The sequence below is a fragment of the Wyeomyia smithii genome, chromosome 2 (assembly GCF_029784165.1).
Source record: "Wyeomyia smithii strain HCP4-BCI-WySm-NY-G18 chromosome 2, ASM2978416v1, whole genome shotgun sequence".
Classification (NCBI taxonomy): Eukaryota; Metazoa; Arthropoda; class Insecta; order Diptera; family Culicidae; genus Wyeomyia; species Wyeomyia smithii.
Window position 1 is genome coordinate 183,039,570 of NC_073695.1, and position 16,540 is coordinate 183,056,109.

At 39.4% G+C, this 16,540-nt stretch overlaps 1 protein-coding gene across 1 annotated transcript in view; it reads right to left on the reverse strand.

The window, feature by feature from the left end:
• Positions 1 to 14,281, reverse strand: part of LOC129725553 (TBC1 domain family member 16) — a 30,405-nt gene extending 16,124 nt beyond the window's left edge. Inside the window, exon 1 of the mRNA XM_055681536.1 lies at positions 13,811 to 14,281. The gene's annotated coding sequence lies outside the window, so the exon portion shown is untranslated. The remainder of the gene's footprint in view (positions 1 to 13,810) is intronic.
• Positions 14,282 to 16,540: the final 2,259 nt, after the last annotated feature.

Genomic DNA, 16,540 nt, shown 5'->3' on the forward strand with positions numbered 1-16,540 from the left:
GTTCTAATTGCGAAAGCACACAAATCTTAATAATTAAAATTACAAATTTCTAACAGTGTTGATAAGTCACCATTTGTAATTAAACACACATACTCATTATTTACTTATATTTATCATAAATACTTAAGCTACTAACAAATCCCCCCCTTTAAAAAAAACATTTCAAACAATTTGCCTTTTCAGTTTAAATGTAATAAATATCAATGCATTTGCAATGACTATAAATTAATCACAATCGTTTGGAAATATAAATATGTGAAATCATCTCAGAATTCCCATGCCTTCAATGTTAAATTGGATGCGGAGAAAAAAATGGCCATCTTGGAATCTATAATGTTGTCTGAAATTCGTATCCTGTTACTGGGTGTCCCAGATCACAAGATAGCCATATTGGATGGTATTTGACCATTTTTTTTTGACCACCGTGGATTTCCAAATGGCGTCTGGAGTTGATCTGCGGGCTCTGAGAACTATCCCGATTACGGTGATATCAATATTGAATGATATTTGGTCATTTTAGGCTTTTTTCCAGACACCAGAACTCGCCATCTTTGCAAATTGGCATCGGTCAGTAGGTATTATCCCGGTTCCCGAAACCATATCAACTTAGTCATATCAATAGTCAGTCGTACTAGGTCATTCTACAGGCCACTCCAGAAACGAAGGGAACAATATCAATAAGATCAATTGCGTTGCGAAATTTCGCATTGGTAGAGTTTCTTTAAAAAAAGATAAATAGTATTGAAAAACACAATAGTTTTCAAAATCAAGCCAGTAGAGGATGGTCCTTTCTTTGATAGACAACTATCGTAAAATGGATTTCAAGTCATCGTTCAAACCAGAAGAGCCTTTTTGAAAAATAAAAAAGCCTCCAGTTCAGTGGTTCTCAATTTATCAGCTTAGCGACTCCTTTTGCTAAGCGTAATGAGCTCTATGACTTTGCGAAGTACAAAAGCTGAGCTCTTTATATTTGCATCTTAGCACAACTTTTTATGAAAAATCTCGTAATAGAACTTACTGCTATCACTCTATTATTTTGGTCTTTCAACATGCCACTGGAATTCGTTAACTTTATGATGAAGGAAAGGTGAACTAAATAGCCTTATCAATAGTAAAAGTAGATTTTTTCCAAGCTTGATGAGGCATTCAGTTTTCACTCCAAACAGTATTATTGATTACATGAAGGATTTATGCAGAATCAATTGGCAGGAATATTTACAATTAAAGACGCCGAGTCGATAGCATTATCTTTAAGTAAGAGTCAATATGAATCAATTTAGTTACATAATAATTCCGACAGCAAAATGACAGCATTTAGGCTTTATTTTACTTAGCATGAACATATGCTAGCAATTTCACATCTTTAAATTCCACTAGCAATTTCTCATCTTTATTTTTGCCTTTCTCCTAGAAAGGTATAGCAATCATTTGCAAAACCGAAAGTTTAAAAATGCTCCAAAGGGCCGAATGGCATATATCACTCGACTCAGCTCGACGAGCTGAGCATTTTCTGTATGTGTGTGTGTATGTGTGTGTGTGTGTAGGTGCAGATTTTTATTCTCACTCACTTTTCTCAGGGATGGCTGGACCGATTTTCATGAAATTAATTGCAAATGAAAGGTCTTGTTGCCCCATAAGACCCTATTGAATTTTATTGTAATCGGATTTTAGTTTAGAGGTTATGTTTAAAAATGTGAAAATCATGAAACATCAATATCTCAGAAACTACACAACCGATTTGAACAACATTGGTCTCAAAAGAACGGGCTACTTAGAAAACCCTTAAGTTTTGAATTTCATAAAGATTGAACTCGTGGTTCAAAAGTTATGATAAGAAACGTGTTCTGAAGACTGTTTAATCTCACTCATGTTTCTCAGAGATGGCTGTACCGATTTTCATAAAGTCAGTGTCAAATGGAAGGTCTAATTGCCCCATAAGACCCTATTGATTTGTTTTGCAATCGGACTATTACTTTGCCTGTTATGTTTAAAAATGTGAAATCCAGCTATGCAAAGGAACATATTCCGGAGACTACTTGGACTCACTCACTTTTCTCAGAGATGGCCGACCCGATTTCCACAAAATTAGTGTCGAATGAATGGTCTAGCTGCCTCAGAAGACCCTATTGAATTATACTGTAATCGAACTGTAACTTCATTTGTAATGTGCCGACTTGTGAAAATCACGAAACTTCATTATCTCAGAAAGTACACAACCGATTTGATTATTATTATCAGATGAGCGGGCTAGTTAAGGGTTAACTGATGAATTATGATTGAACACGTGGTTTCAAAGTTTGGCTGCCCTACACGTTCCCATTTCATTTGATTATAATCGAACTTAAGCAACCGTTATGTATTAAATTGTTAAAAAAACAACGAAAGTTTATTATCTCAAAGATTATATGACTTATTTGAACATAACTAGTGTCATACGAACGAGTCATCTCTCAAACTTACAAACAACAAACTTCATAACAATTTGATATGTGGCTCAAAAGTTATGGAAAGAAGAGAAATTCAAAGACTATTCAAAACTATACCTGCTTTGATCGATATATGTGGCCTCAACATAATTTAAATCATTCTGTGCCGAACACGCATCAGTATCGGATGTGTTTGGTGATCGCTCCGATAGAATATAAAACAAAAGACGCGCGAGCAAGTGTTGGCATTGTTTGCCTGGTCGAGTGAAGGTTCAAGGTCGCCCGCCTTTGTGCAACTGTTTCGCATCGTGGCTGTTTGCTGGTGCATAAGCCGATTTGGCTGCTAAGTGATTTGTGCTACAGCAGTGGACGAGAATCTCAACACAAAGGAGGAAAAAGAAGAAGCCAACAGTTGACAGCGAGTTGTGTCGCTGTGCTGAGTGATCACACACCCGGCTCGCTGCTGGTGGCTGTTTGGAGCTGCTGTATTGGTGCTGCTGGCTGTAACGGCTGCAGCTTCGACCGTTCGGACAACCAACCCTGCTGAAAGGAGAAGTAAAGAGGTACGTGTTCTGTCGGCGCTAGTGCGCTAGATTTAGCGGGATGGATGTAGATCCCTCGCCTCCCGTGCCACCATCCCCGAACCCCTCCGACCCTGTCCCTCCTGCCAACCCTTCCTCTGTTAATTCTCCAGTCCCCCCTCGCCCCAGGCTTTACCCGGACGGATCTCAGGGCAGCTTTACTGTTATCTTTCGGCCAAAAGCAGGACCGAAATCGAAACCGTTTAACATCCTGCAGATTTCGAAAGACCTGACGGAGGGGTACAAGGCCGTGACCGAAATCTCCAAGGTCAGACCCAACAAGCTCCGTGTCGTGGTCAGCGACCTGGAACAGGCCAACGCTATTGCTCGCTCCGAGCTTTTCACACGCGAGTATCGCGTTTATATACCCGCACGAGACGTGGAGATCGACGGTGTCATAACCGATTCGAGTCTGTCGGTCGAGTGTATCTTGGCAAGCGGTTTTGGCTGCTTCAAAAATGCTTTGTGTCACGACGTAAAAGTATAGATCATAGATTGCAAGCAATTGCGGTCTGTGTCTGTTGTCAACGGCACAAAAGTGTACACTCCGTCAGACTCGTTTCGTGTTACGTTTGCCGGATCTGCTCTCCCTAGCCACGTCTCGATCGATCGGGTTCGTCTGCCTGTGCGATTGTATGTACCCCGTGTTATGAATTGCACCAATTGCAAGCAGCTAGGCCACACAGCCGCCTACTGCTGCAATAAGGCACGATGTAGCAAGTGTGGAGAAACTCATGCGGACGATTCTTGCAGTGTAAATGCTGAAAAATGTATTCACTGCGGGGAAAATCAGCATGAGCTCTCCACATGCCCGGTGTACATGCAGCGCAGAGATAAAATCAAGCGGTCACTTAAGGAGCGTTCAAAGCAATCTTACGCTGAGATGCTGAAGAAGACCGTGACCACTTCTACCATAACATCGAACCCCTTTGATCTGTTGTCCTCTGATGAAACCGATTCTGACGATTCACCAGCGGGAACAACTTATGCCAATCCTGGGGCGTCTAGAAAGAGGAAAAATATTTCCTCTCCTAAACTTCCCCGAAAAGGTCCCAAAGAGGATTTCCCAAAGTGAAATGAAAGTTACAAACAAACCAAACAGTGCTGCGTAAAAACCGAAGCAAACTCCTCCTGGGCTTGCAAATTTAAAGTCCCAGAAGGAGTTCCCAGCACTGCCAGGAACATCTAAAACCCCAGTTGTTCCTTTTGCACTCCCAGTTGATGAAACAAACTCTGGATTAGTGAAATTTTCTGACATTGTGGACTGGATTTTTGAAACTTTCAATGTACCCGATCCAATTAAAATTTTTCTTAAAGCATTCCTCCCAACAGTTAGATCATTTTTGAAGCAGTTGACTGCCCAATGGCCCCTCCTTGCAGCGATTGTATCCTTCGATGCCTAATTCATCTGCGTATACGAAGGATTCTATCTCTGTCTTACAGTGGAATTGTAGAAGTATTTTACCAAACATGGATTTATTTAAAGTTTTAATAAATAGAAACAAATGCGATGCATTTTCCCTTTGTGAAACTTGGCTTACTTCAAATATCGATCTCAACTTCCATGATTTTAATATTATTCGCCTTGAACGAGACACCCCATATGGAGGAGTACTTTTAGGGATTAAAAAGTGCTATTCTTTCTATCGTATTAACCTCCCCTCGATTCCAGGCATCGAAGTTGTCGCATGTCAAATGACAATACAAGGTAAAGAGCTTTGTATTGCCTCAATATATATTCCTCCCAGAGCACAGGTTGGGCAACGGTTGCTCTTTGATTTAATAGAACTTCTTCCCTCGCCACGTTTGATTTTGGGAGACTTCAACTCTCATGGTGTGGCTTGGGGTTTCCCCTACAATGATAACCGCTCCTCTTTAATCTATAACCTTTGCGATGACTTCGACATGACTATTTTGAACAACGGTGAAATGACACGTATCCCGAAACCTCCAGCGCGCCCAAGCGCTTTGGATCTATCCTTATGTTCGACGTCGCTACGGTTGGATTGCACATGGAAGGTAATCCTCGATCCTCACGGTAGCGACCATCTGCCTATTCTTATTTCAATTACTAACGGTTCAACTCGCATGCGACCAATTGACATTCCGTATGACCTCACACGGAATGTCGATTGGAAGTTATACGAGGAAATGATTTCAAAAGCGGTCGAGTCGATTCAACATCACTCACCACTTGAAGAATACAACCTCCTCGCGGGCTTAATCCTCGACGCCGCATTGCAAGCCCAAACGAAGAAATATCCCGGCGTAACGATCAAAGAGCGGCCTCCAACTCCGTGGTGGGACAAAGAGTGCTCCGATGTCTACACGCAAAGATCCGACGCGTTTTTGGCCTTCCAGAAGGGAGGTATACCCGACGACTATATACGGTATTCGGAGCTTAATACCAAGCTTAAGAGCCTGGCTAAAGCAAAGAAACGCGGATATTGGCGTCGGTTCGTGAACGAGACGTCGAGGGAGACATCGATGAGCACTCTTTGGAACACAGCCCGAAGAATGCGGAATCGCGTAACGGTCAACGAAAGCGAGGAGTCTTCAAGTCGGTGGATATTTGATTTTGCCAGGAAAGTATGTCCGGACTCTGTTCCTGCGCAAAACTTTGTTCGCGATACGTCTGCGGGTCACGACGCGATAGAATCACCTTTTACGATGGCAGAATTTTCAGTTGCCCTCCTGTCCTGTAACAATAACGCACCTGGGTAGATAGAATCAAATTCAACTTGTTGAAGAATCTACCCGGCAATGCCAAGAGGTGCTTGTTAAACTTGTTCAATAAGTTCCTGGAGCAAAACATTGTACCGCAGGATTGGAGGCAAGTGAAGGTGATCGCCATCCAAAAACCAGGGAAACCAGCTTCTGATCACAACTCTTATACGCCGATTGCAATGCTATCCTGTATCCGGAAATTGATGGAAAAAATTATACTCCGTCGTTTAGACCACTGGGTCGAATCAAATGGTCTACTATCAGATACTCAATTTGGCTTCCGCCGTGCCAAAGGGACGAATGATTGTCTTGCGCTGCTTTCAACAGATATTCAGCTGGCGTATGCTCGCTAAGAACAAATGGCGTCTGCGTTCTTGGACATAAAGGGGGCTTTTGATTCCGTTTCTATTGACATTCTTTCGGGTAAACTTCACCGACAAGGATTTTCTCCAATTTTGAACAATTTTTTGCACAATTTGTTGTCCGAAAAGCACATGCATTTTACGCACGGCGCTTTGGCAACTTTTCGCATTTGCTACATGGGTCTTCCCAAGGGCTCATGTTTAAGCCCCCTTCTTTACAACTTTTATGTAAATGACATCGACGAATGTCTGGCAAATTCATGCACGATAAGACAACTTGCAGACGACAGTGTAATCTCTGTTACAGGAGCCAAAGCTGCCAATTTGCAAGGACCATTGCAAGATACCTTGGACAATTTGTCTGCTTGGGCTTTACAGCCAGGTATCGAATTCTCTCCGGAGAAGACTGAGATAGTAGTTTTTTCTAGGAAGCATGAACCTGCTCAGCTTCAAACACAATTAATGGGTAAAACGATTTCTCAGGTTTTGGTACACAAATATCTTGGTGTCTGGTTCGACTCTAAAGGCACCTGGGGTTGTCACGTTAGGTATCTGATGAAAAAATGTCAACAAAGAGTGAATTTTCTTCGTACAATAACCGGACAATGGTGGGGAGCCCACCCAGGAGACCTTATAAGGCTTTACCAAACAACGATATTGTCTGTCATTGAGTACGGGTGTTTCTGCTTCCGCTCCGCAGCAAACACACATTTGATCAAACTGGAGCGAATACAATATCGTTGCTTGCGTATCGCCTTGGGTTGCATGCAGTCGACCCATACGATGAGTTTGGAGGTCTTAGCTGGAGAACTACCATTGAAAAACCGCTTCTGGAGCCTGTCTTCTCGCATTCTTATCAAATGTGAGGTCTTGAACCGTCCTGTGATTGAAAATTTTGAATGGTTAATCGAACTTAATTCTCAAACCCGTTTTATGACATTGTATTTCAATCACATGTCCCATAATATTAACCCTTCTTCGAATATCCCAAATCGTGTCGACTTATCAAATACTTCTGATTCTACTGTGTTTTTCGATACATCCATAGAAGAAACTCGTCGAATCCCGGATCATTTACGCGTGCAGCAGATCCCCAAAATTTTTTACAATAAATATCGAAACATCAACTGCGACAATATGTTCTACACTGACGGATCACTTCTTGATGGGTCCACTGGCTTCGGTATTTTCAATAACAATTTACCCGTCTCCCATAAGCTTGATAATCCTGCTTCTGTTTACGTCGCAGAATTGGCTGCAATTCAGTACACCCTAGGGATTATCGAAAAAATGCCCACGGACCATTATTTCATCTTTACGGACAGTCTCAGTTCCATTGAGGCTCTCCGATCGATGAAAGATGTTAAGCACTCTCCTTAGCGTGGGTCCCTTCTCACTGCTCGATACCGGGCAATGAGCGGACTCTTTGGCTAAGGTAGGCGCAACAAACGGTGGAATTTATGAAAGACCAATTGCCTTTAATGAATTTTTCTCATTTGTACGTCAGAATACGATCATCAGTTGGCAAAATGCTTGGACCAGAGGGGAACTGGGAAGGTGGTTACATTCCATAATCCCCAAGGTGTCGACGATCCCGTGGTTCAAGGGGTTGGATGTAGGTCGGGATTTCATTTGCGTGATGTCCCGGCTTATGTCCAATCACTATAGATTTGACGCGCATCTCCGCCGTGTTGGGCTCGGGGAAAGTGGTATCTGTGCCTGTGGTGAAGGTTATCACGACATAGAGCACGTTGTTTGGTCATGCCCTGTACACCGTGACGCCAGGTCTAAATTAATAGCTTCCCTGCAGGCCGAAGGTAGGTAGTCGGCTGTTCCTGTTCGTGATGTCTTGGCGAGCCGTGACCTATCCTACATGTCCCTTATATACGTTTTCCTGAAATCCATCCACGCCCCAGTTTAGTCCTACCCCCTTCCGCCTGCATCCAGCCTAACGACAAGAACACGTTAAGACCCCGGATCCGGAAACAGCAATCAGACCCGCACGATACTCTCAAGGTCCGAGGGAGACAACCCAATATGCCAGTCCGTAATATCTTGGCCCAGCAGCGGAACATGTGCTTACCTATGGCAATGAAAACCATCATACAGTAAACCAGTGCTTTTAATGCAAAATATTATAGTTTTAAGTTACATTTAGTTTCAGCTCGTAGTCGGCAGCGAGGATAAAAAATTTTCTTTTAGTTATTAAGATACTTTAGAAAGTAAGCTACCAGATATAATTGGCGCCGTTAAACATTAAATTGTATTTGTGCCGTGTCAAATAAATTATAGATGAACAAAAAAAAAACATAATTTAAATGTGGTGTCGTACTATTTGAACGTTCCAAGTTCATTGATTCCTTGCGGTTTGTCTGAAGTCTGCAAATGCACGACGAATCGGCCATAGGATATGATCAAAGTCAAATAACAAATCGTTTGAAATGATTGGTTTTATCGAAATGACAACATCCTCGTCTTTTGGCTTCTGTACATCGCCTTAATTCTGAATATATTCATATTGGGTGGTATTCTGTCATTATCAGCAGACTTTCTGGCATCAATCTGACACCGGAAATATCCATATTGGAAGGTATTTTTGGTTGTTTTCCAGAAACCAAAAGTGGTCGTCTTCAAATTCAAAATAGTGTCCAGGGTCAATGTTTGGTTTCTATGCATCATCACGTTTACGAAAATATCCATATTGAGTATTATTCGGTCATTTCCGACTGTTGCCTATAAGTTGCCATTTAGCAATTCAAAATGGTGCCTGAGGTCAATTGTTAGCTCCTTGCATAATTCTGGTTCCAGAGATACTCATATTGGATAGTATTTGTTTATTTTAGGCTGTTTTTCACAAACCGGTAGTCGCCATCTTGGATTTCAAAATGGTATTTAGGATACTGGTTAAAGAAAAACTCATATTGGGTGATATTTGGTCACTTTGGACTGTTTTTCAGAAGCCGAAAGTCGTCATTTTGGACTTTAAAATTGCCTGTGAAATCAATTTCTGTCATCTGGGCGTAATTCTGGTTCCGAAAACATTCATATTGAATGGTATTCGGTCATTTCCGGCTGTTTGCCAGACACCGGAAGTCACCATCTTGAAATTCAAGACTTTGTCTGTGATCAATTTTTAGCTTCTGTGCATCTTTCTGGTTCCAGAAATACTCATATTTAATGGGAATCGTCCATTTCAGGCTGTTTTCTAGAAACCGGAAGTTGCCATCTTACAATCCAAAATGTTGTCTGAGGTCGATTATGGAACATATTTGTTACCACTAAAAACATTCACCTGCCAAATATGGTTCCGTTTAGTTGATTAGTTCGCGAGATGTGCAGAAATTTGTGAAGAAACATGTACTTCCTGAAGAGGGAGGGGCGTCAAACCATTATGGACATATTTGTTACCTCTAAAAACATTCACATACCAAATTTGGTTGTATTTTCTTGATTGGTTCTTGAGCTGTGCGAAATTTGTTTTTCATTTTCATGGGATCCCTCCCTTATAGAAGAGGGAGTCGGGTTTCAAACCATTATGTACATATTTGTTACCACTAAAAACATTTTCCTGCCAAATTTTGTTCCATTTGGTTGATTAGTTCTCGAGCTGTGCACAAATTTGTGTTTCATCCAACTATTATGGACATATTTTTTACCCCTTAAAACATCCACATGCCAAATTCGGTTTTATTTGCTTGGTTTGTTCTTGAGTTGTGCAGAAATTTATGTTTCATTTGTATGGGACCCCTCCCTTCCAGAAGAGGGAGGGGTCTCAAACTATCCTAGGAACCTTTATCGGCACCAAAAACCCCTACATACAAATGTTGACGTCGATCGGTTCGGTAGTTTTCGAGCCTATATGGATCAGACAGACAGACAGACCGGACTGCATTTTTATATGTATAAATTACAACATCAATTTTTTAGAACCTTAAGAGTGAATATACATTTATTGGATTGAAGCGTTCTCGTAAATCTATTTTCATAAATAATAAGTTTGAATGAGAAAGGCTGGGTCTGACCGCTAGGTGGATTAATTTAGGTTTTTTTAATTGAGATAGTGATTCTGTTTTTTCTCGTTCTGAGTTTTATGTGTTAAATCGTTTTTCAATGTTCAAAGCCGAATGTTTTTCAATTTGTTCACCTTCTTTACAGTTTTTACTAAAATTCCATAGAGGAATACATTTTTTTTCAACGTAGTCAAGTTGCTTAACTTAGAAAAAAACATGAATTAATTTATCATACCTATATAATTTATAGACTTGGAAAAACGTCGGTAGCCCGGGGCAACAAATTATTGTGCCATCTTTTTGCCTTTCTCCTAGAAAGGTATAGCAATTACTTGCAAAACCGAAGATATAAAAGTGCTCCAAAGGGCCGAATGGCATATATCACTCGACTCAGCTCGACGAGCTGAGCATTTTCTGTATGTGTGTGTATGTGTGTGTGTGTGTATGTGCAGATTTTTATTCTCACTCACTTTTCTCAGAGATGGCTGGACCGATTTTCATGAAATTAATTGAAAAAGGAAAGGCCCCGTTGTCCCATAAGACCCTATTAGATTTCATTGTAATCGGATTTTCAGTTTAGAGGTTATGTATCAAAATGTAAAAATCATGAAACATCCTTATCTCGAAAACTACACAACCGATTTGAACAAAATTGATTTCAAATGAACGGGCTACCTAAAATACTCTTAAATTTTGAATTTCATAAAGATTGAACTCGTGGTTCAAAAGTTATGACAAGAAACGTGTTTAAAAGACTACTTAATCTCACTCATGTTTCTCAGAGATGGCTGAACTGATTTTCATAAAATCAGTGTCAAATGGAAGGTCTAGTTGCCCCATAAGACCCTATTGATTTGTTTTGCAATCAGACTATTACTTGGTCTGTTATGTTTAAAAATGTGAAACCCAGCTTTGAAAGGAACATATTTCGAAGACTACTTGAACTCACTCACTTTTATCAGAGATGGCTGACCCGATTTCCACAAAATTAGTGTCAACTAATAAGTCTAGCTGCCTCGTAACACCCTAATGAATTTTACTGTGATCGGACTGTTACTTCGTCTGTAAAGTACCAAAATGAAAATATCACGAAACTTCATTATCTCAGAAACTACACAACCGATTTGATCAATATTATTATCAGATGAGCGAGCTAATTAAGGGTTAACTGATGAATTATGATTGAACACGTGGTTTCAAAGTCTGGCTGCCCTATACGTTCCCATTTCAATATAATTGAGCTTAAGCCACCGTTATGTATTAAATTGTTAATAAAACGACGAAAGTCTATTATTTCAAAGATTACATGACTTATTTGAACATAACTAGTGTCATACGAACGAGTCATCTCTCAAACTGACAAATACCAAACTTCATAACAATTTGATATGTGGCTCAAAAGTTATGGGAAGAAATGAAATTCAAAGGCTATTTAAAACTATACCTGCTTTGATTGACATATGTGGTCTCCACATAATTTAAATGTGGTTTTGTACTATTTAAACGTTCCAAATTCGTTGATTCCTTGCGATGTGTTTAAAGTCTGCAAATGCACGGAGAATCGGCCATAGGATATGATCAAAGTCAAATAACAAATCGTTTGAAATGACTGGTTTTATCGAAATGACAACATCCTCGACTTTTGGCTTCTGTACATCGCCTTAATTCTGAATATGTTCATATTGGGTGGTATTCGGTCATTTTCAGCAGACTTTCTGGCATCAATCTGACACAGGTATTTAGTTATTTTGGTTGTTTTCCAGAAACTAAAAGTGGTCTTCTTTAAATTCAAAATAGTGTCCAGGGTCAATGTTTGGTTTCTATACATCACCTCGATATCCATATTGAGTATTATTCGGTTATTGTCGACTGTTTCCTAGAAGTTGCCATTTAACAATTCAAAATAGTACCTGATTGGTTATTTAGGCTGGACAAACTGGAAGTCACCGTCTTGGATTTCAAAATGGTATTTAAGATAATTTCTGGCCTCTGAGCGTCATTCTGATTGAAGAAACACCCATATTGGGTGTTATTCGATCATTTTCGGCTGTTTCCCAGGAACCGAAAGTCGCCAACCTAGAATCCAAAATGGGTTCTGTGGTCGATTTCAGCTGCTGTGTATCATTCTAGTTCCGGAGATACTCATGTTAGGCGGAAATCGGCCATTTTTGGCTGTTTTCCAGAAACCAAAAGTTGCCATCCTACAATTCATAGTGGTGTCTGAAGTCAATTTTTAGCTTCTTGCAACATTCTGGCTCCGGAGATACTCATATTGGGTGGTATTTGGTAATGTTCAGCTGTTTTTCAGAAGCCGGAAGTCGCCATCTTAGAATTCAAAATGGTATCTGTGGTCGATTTGAGCTCCTGTGTATCATTCTAGATCTGGATATTATTACATTGGGTGGAAATCGGCCATTTTTGGCTGTTTTCCAGAAACCGTATGTTGCCATCTTACAATCCAAAATGTTGCCTGAGGTCAATTATGGAACATATTGGTTACCACTGAAAACTTTCAATCACCAAATATGGTTCCATTTAGTTGATTAGTTCACGAGATGTGCAGAAATTTGTGCAGAAACTTGTGCTTCCAGAAGAGGGAGGGGCGTCGAACCATTATGGACACATTTGTTACCTCTCAAAACATTCTCATTCCAAATTTGGTTGTATTTTCTTGATTGGTTCTTGAGCTGTGCGAAAATTGTGTTTCATTTGTATGGGACCTCTCCCTCATAGAAAAGGGAGGGGTGTCAAACTATCATGCACATATTTGTTACCTCTAGAAATATTCACCTGCCAAATTTGGTTCCATTCAGTTGGTTAGTTCTCAGGATGTGCAGAAATCTGTGTTTCATTTGTATGGCAGTCCTCCCTTCCAAAAGAAGGAGGGGTGTCAAAACATTATGAACATATTTTTTACCACTAAAAACATTTACCTGCCAAATTTGGTTCCATCTAGTTGATTAGTTTTCGAGATGGGCAGAAATTTGTGTTTCATTTGTATGGGACCCCTCCCTTCCAGAAGAAGGAGGGGTCTCAAACTATCATAGGAACCTTTATCGGCACCAAAAACCCATACATACAAATTTTCACGCCGATCGGTTCGGTAGTTTTCGAGCCTATATGGATCAGACAGACAGACAGACCGGACTGCATTTTTATATGTATAGATTACAACATCAATTTTTTAGAACCTTAAGAGTAAATATACATTTATTGGATTGAAGCGTTCTTGTAAATCTATTTTCATAAATAATAAGTTTGAATGAGAAAGGCTGGGTCTGACCGCTAGGTGGATTAATTTAGGTTTTTTATTGCAACATCAATCATGATTGCCAAGGTTGCGAACGTATAAATCAATACGTAAAACAAGACCTTTTAGCCCACCGCTGAGAAGATGTGTAGGCGGGTAAAAAAAAAGACAGCACCAGACGCGGTTTGCATAGCATAACTTTATCTCCCGCTGCTCTTGAATCGGGTCCCCTTTCATAATCAGGATGATAACCGTGTGACAATTTTTGGTCCTATGTTGACGTCAGGCACTCGCAGCCAATCTATTACGATCGAATCGATTGGACAGCGAGATATGATTTTTCAAATTATTGAATTATAAATTATGAACTTGATTTTTGGAAATAAATGTTACTCGGTATCTATGTTTTTGTAACACACTTGGGAATCATAACTGAATACTTGTTTCAGCTTACCTTATGGAACGTTTATTGAGTTTAATGAAATCCAACAATATCCGATAGTGATTATAACCCGTACACAATTGTTAGTTATGTATTCTTATGAGTAAACTTTCCTTACACAAATATAATACGTTGTACAGAATAACACGGGTTCAGGAATCTGCCAGGTAATCGAACTGGCAATATTATTCCACACTATCTGTTTCGTCACAAATTCTTAACTTTTCACATCACGTTCACTATTTAACGTTTAGTGTTGCACGAAAAACTTGCCCGGGTGTCGATTCTGATTTTCAATCGATGTGTATTGGAGTTTTCCGTTCGTTTTCACTTACGCGAGTATTGATTAATTTCTGCCGTTGCCTGTTACATTCTTCCTTCGTCATCGGTCGATTACAGCCCACATTAGTGATATCAGTAATGGTTCTACCGTGATTAGCGCTGCACAGCATATCGCAGCCCCAGGTTTGACATTTGCAATAGATCACACATTGCGCATGCTTGCTGACTGGCTTGGGCAGTGGGATGCTCAGGATAGCATTTGTAATCGAACTATTGAGATGTTTGTTAGTAGTGTACTGCAACCTAGGCCCTACTTCATGTTTAATGATACTGTTGAATAACGATAGTGTCACATGATGTCGCATCGAGATTTTTGTATGAGAAATGAGACCGTGCAAGTTGTAAAATCTATGGAAGCTGATTTTTGCAAGAAATATTATACAACAATTAAATTTTATTGCACAACATATGAGTATTGACCCTCCCAGCTGGTCTCGAGGTACGATGCTGGTCTAACAAGCCAGTCGTCGTAGGTTCGAGTCTCGGCTCGGGAGAGACTGGTAGTGTCAGTAGGATCGTAGCGCTAGCCCCGCAATTGTCATGTACACTTAACAGTCGGCTGCGGAGTCTGTGTATAGTAAAACAGAAGGTCGAATTCCGATACGGAATGTAGCACCAAGGCTTTGCTTTTTATGTGAGTATTATTTGAGATATGATACTTTCCCTTTATATCTCACGGTGCTCCCACAGACCGTTATTATAAAAAAATGCACCAAAGAATCTGACTACACCATTCGATTCGCTATGACGTACAGAATCTATGGTCAAAATTTCAAAATCATCGTACGGTACATTTTTGAGTAATGCCCTTTTGAAGGCCGTGAAGTACAAAAAAGTGATATTGAAACGATAAAATACTCAATGTAAAGCACGGTTTTCAACCACAATTTTATTGAACAGCATCCAAAATAGTTTCCACACATTCCAAGTATTGTGTTTCAAGACATTTACAATTGGTGGAAAGATTTATTCGAAAATCCCACAGTGCACAGTGGTCCAAATTCGAAAAATCGTGATCGTTCTAGATTTGACTGTGAAAAATTGATTTTATGTACTCAATGTCTTCAGCAAAATTGTTTCATAGAACAAGGCCTTACTTTTGGCGTTTTTGGTTTTTCGATCAATCCACCTAAAAGTTAGATAAAAAAAATATTTTTTCTAATTTTCAATATACCGGATTGCTTCCTTCAGCAAAGTTGTAGAAAATTTTAAAAGAATAACAATTGCCGAATACTGCGATGTCCTATCTCTACGTTTAACACGACAAAATAGAGTTTTTTGTGGAACACCCCACCTTAAAATCAGTTTTTTGTCTATTATTTTTTCTGTGATTGTCAAAACAATAAATTTTACAAAGTCTTGAGGAAAGCTTAGTTGAATGCATAAATTCTTAGAACATTTTGCATTGTTTTGACCATTACAGACGAAATTATAGACAAAAAACTGATTTTAAGGAGGGGTGTTCCACGAAAAACTCTATTTTGTCGTGTTCAACGTACAGATAGGACATCGCAGTATTCATCAATTGTTATTCTTTTAAAGTTTTCCACAACTTTGCTGAAGAAAGCAATCCGGTATATTGAAAATTAGAAAAAAATATTTCTTTTATCTAACTGTTAGGTGAATTGATCGAAAAACCAAAAACGCCAAAAGTAAGGCCTTGTTCTATGAAACAATTTTGCTGAGGACATTGAGTACATAAAATCAATTTTTCATAGTCAAATCTAGAACGATCACGATTTTTCGAATTTAGACCACTGTGCACTGTGGGATTTTCAAATATATCTTTCCACCAATTGTAAATGTCTTGAAATATAATACTCGGAATTTGTGGAAACTATTTTGTAAGTTGTTTCATAAAACTGTGGCTGAAAAACGTGCTTTACATTGAGTATTTCGTCGTTTTAATATCACTTTTTTTAACTTTACGACCTTCAAAAGGGCATTACTCAAAAATGTACCGTACGATGATTTTGAAATTTCGACAAGAGATTCTGGACGTCATAACGAATCGAATGGTGTACTCAGATTCTTTGGATTTTTTTTTTTAATAATAACGGTCTGTGGGAGCACCGATATCTCACTTTGAAAACAAAACACTACACGGAAAATACAACCATGCTCGCAAGTGATCATTCCACAACTTTAAGCGTACACCTTCTTGTGATTTAAAATTGAAAATAAAAATTCGTTATCGCAATTCCCGGCTTATCAAATAGAAAATATTCTCACAATCTGAAATCGTTAATAAGCAATTCAACACATTTTATAGATAGACCCAAAGACCGGGAATAAAATGACAAAGCATCCATCGGAACAACAAAAAATACTTAATAGCAATCAACAATCAATTATTTATAAATTAGAGTTATATATATATATATATATATGTTTCAGCAA